The 2,966-nt window shown below is 43.7% G+C and overlaps 1 non-coding gene across 1 annotated transcript; it reads left to right on the plus strand.

Moving 5' to 3' along the window:
- On the plus strand, nucleotides 1–107 carry LOC123567407 (U6 spliceosomal RNA). The gene has a single exon (XR_006690316.1). It is a non-coding gene; the product is annotated as a U6 spliceosomal RNA (small nuclear RNA).
- The last annotated feature ends 2,859 nt before the right edge of the window (nucleotides 108–2,966 follow it).

The raw sequence follows: 2,966 nt of genomic DNA on the forward strand, positions 1-2,966 counted from the left end.
GTGCTTGCTTCGGCAGCATATATACTAAAATTGGAATGCTACAGAGAAGATTAGCATGACCCCTGCGCAAGGATGGCATGCAAATTCATGAAGCCATGCATATTTTAATTAAAAATTATAAAAATAAATATCGGGTAGATATGCAGGCAGGGCGGGGCAAAGCTCTGAGAGGTAGGGTATGCAGGTCAGCATTATCTGGTTGCAATGGTTATGTTGAGTAATGGGCCACCTGGTGGTCTCGCTGGAGGCAACAAGGCTGTAAATCAATTCTTCAGCATTCTTTCCTGAGATGGGACACTCTCAACCTTGGTCTGATATTCTGGACCTCCTAAGGCCAGTTCCTGGAATTATTTAAATAAAAGACATGGTTAAGCATTAAGAGAGCACAGAAGAACAATACAGAATGGCTGGACTAGGTGTGGTGGCTCACACCTGTAATCACACACTTTGGGAGGCTAAGGCAAGAGGATCACTTGAGCCTAGGAGTTCGAGAGCAGCTGGGACAACATAGTGAGACCCTGTCTCTACAAAAAAATTAAAAATTAGGCAGGTGTGGTGGTATGCGCCTGTAGTCCTGTAGGTCTAAAACTGGCCTGTTTGGAGATTTGGTTATTATTTCACTTTCTCCTGATTTCTTGGAAGGTTTGATAACAATCTTGGTTATCAATCTTGGTTTCAGGCCAGGTGTGGTGGCTCACACCTGTAAATCCCAGCACTTTGGGAGGCCAAGGCAGACGAATCACCTGAGGTTGGGAGTTTGAGACCAGCCTGGCCAACATGGTAAGACCCTGTCTCTACTAAAAATACAAAAATTAGCTGGGCGTGGTAGTGGGCGCCTATACTCCCCAGCTACTCAGGAGGCTGAGGCAGGAGAATTGCTTGAACCTGGGAGGTAGAGGTTGAAGTGAGCCGAGATCATGCCATTGCACTCCAGCCCGGGTGACAAGAGCAAAACTCCATCTCAAAAAAAAAAAAAATCTTGGTTTTGGCTTGGTGGTGTGGAACTTCAGCATTTGTACTCCATTTTAGTTTGGTCCATTGGGTCTAATGCCAGAGCCCAATCCAAATAATGAACTCCTGAAAATTATATTTAACATAAGGGAAGGAAGGAGATAGAGGGAAAGAGGGCATGAGAAAGAAAGGAATGAGGCCAGGTGTGTAACTCACGCCTATAATCCCAGCACTTTAGGGGGCAGAGGCAGGAGGATTGCTTGAACTCGAGTTCAAGATCAGCCTGGGCAATATAGTGAGACCTCGTCTCTTAAAACAAACAAACAAACAAACAAAAAAGACTGAAGAAGAAAGGAAGTAGAGAGAAAGGAAGGAAAGAACTCTTCATTTATATTTCCTGGCTCTAGAATTGCTATATACATATATATATATATATATATATATATATATATATATATTCTGACACTTTTTAAAACAGTTAAGAGGATTTTATCCAGCACTATTGGAAGAGGGGAGAGAGGTCTGCCTCAACCAAACAGCAAGGGCAAGAAGTGGGGATTTATAGGCAACAAGAAGAGTGAGGGGGTCATAGCTGAAAAATTACTAAGAGCAGACATCATGGGTAGGGGGATTCTAGCTAAACTGAACTAGCAGGATTCTTGCTAGAGGCAGACCAAGGACTTATATATCAGAGGTGAAGGATCAGAAACTTGATCAGATATCAAGGATGGGGGATAACTTAGCAGGATTCTTATTAAAACTGGGCCAGGCAGGCCAAGGACAGGAGGGAGGAGAGGCCAAGTTTGGACAAGGAGAGAGCCTTTTGTCAGTTTTTTAAATCACTCTTTGAGTATGAGCCTGGGGAACTGGAGAATTCATTTTTTTCTTTTTAAAATATAGCTATGGGGTTTTGCCACGTTTCCCAGGCTGGTCTCAAGCTTCTAAGCTCAAGCAATTCGCCTGCCTCAGCCTCCCAAAGTGCTGGGATTATAGGCATGAGCCACTGCACCTGGCTGAGAATTCAAAAACACTAAAAATTCGTAAGATTAGAGTACTTTAATGTGGTGCTTCACAGTATACAACGTTTTAAAAATCAGGGTTGGGTGCAGTAGCTCACATCTGTAATCCCAGCACTTTGGGAGGCCAAGGCTGGCGGATCATCTGAAGTCAGGAGTTCGAGACAAGCCTGGCCAACATGGTGAAACCCCATCTCAACTAAAAATAAAAAAATTAGCGGGGCCTGGTGGCGCACATCTGTAATCCCAGGTACTCTGGAGGCTGAGGCACAAGAATCACTTGATCCTGGGAAGTGGAGGCAGTAGTGAGCCGAAATTACACAACTCCACTCCAGCCTGGGAGACAGACTGAGACTCTGTCTCAAAAACATAAAATAAAAATAATAAAAATAAAATCAGTAACCTGAGGATACCGGATATCAACTCCTATGTCCAATTTATTTCATTAACCACTTTAGATTAATAAATATTAGAATGCTACATAGAACTGTATCATCAAGTCGAACCACACTCCAATTTTCAGGGCAACTGCAGTTTTCAGGGCAATTGCAATTTTCAGGACTGCAAGCAGTCTGCACCATTTTCTTGGGCCTCCGTTGAAGCCACATTGCATACATCCCACAAGTCTCTACTAAAAATACAAAAACTAGGCATGGTGGCACAAGTCTGTGATCCCAGCTACTCAGGAGGCTGAGCTGGGAGGATGGCTTGAACCTGGGAGGTGGAGGCTGCAGTGAACTGAGATCGGGCCACTGGATTCCAGCCTGGGCAAGAGAGTGAGACCCTATCTCAAAAAAAGAAAAAAGAAATGCCCTTTAGCTCTTCCCTGTTTTTGCACATACCAGCAGTATAACAAAAGTCACACATAGTTCGCTTAAAAATTAATAATAATGAAATCAGTAGGCACTGCAGCATGCACTTGTAGTCCTAGCTACTCAGCAGACTGAGGTGGGAAAATTGCTTGAACCCAGAAGTTTGAAGCTGCAGTGTGCTGTGATC

This window comes from Macaca fascicularis, chromosome 10 (assembly GCF_037993035.2).
Source record: "Macaca fascicularis isolate 582-1 chromosome 10, T2T-MFA8v1.1".
Classification (NCBI taxonomy): Eukaryota; Metazoa; Chordata; class Mammalia; order Primates; family Cercopithecidae; genus Macaca; species Macaca fascicularis.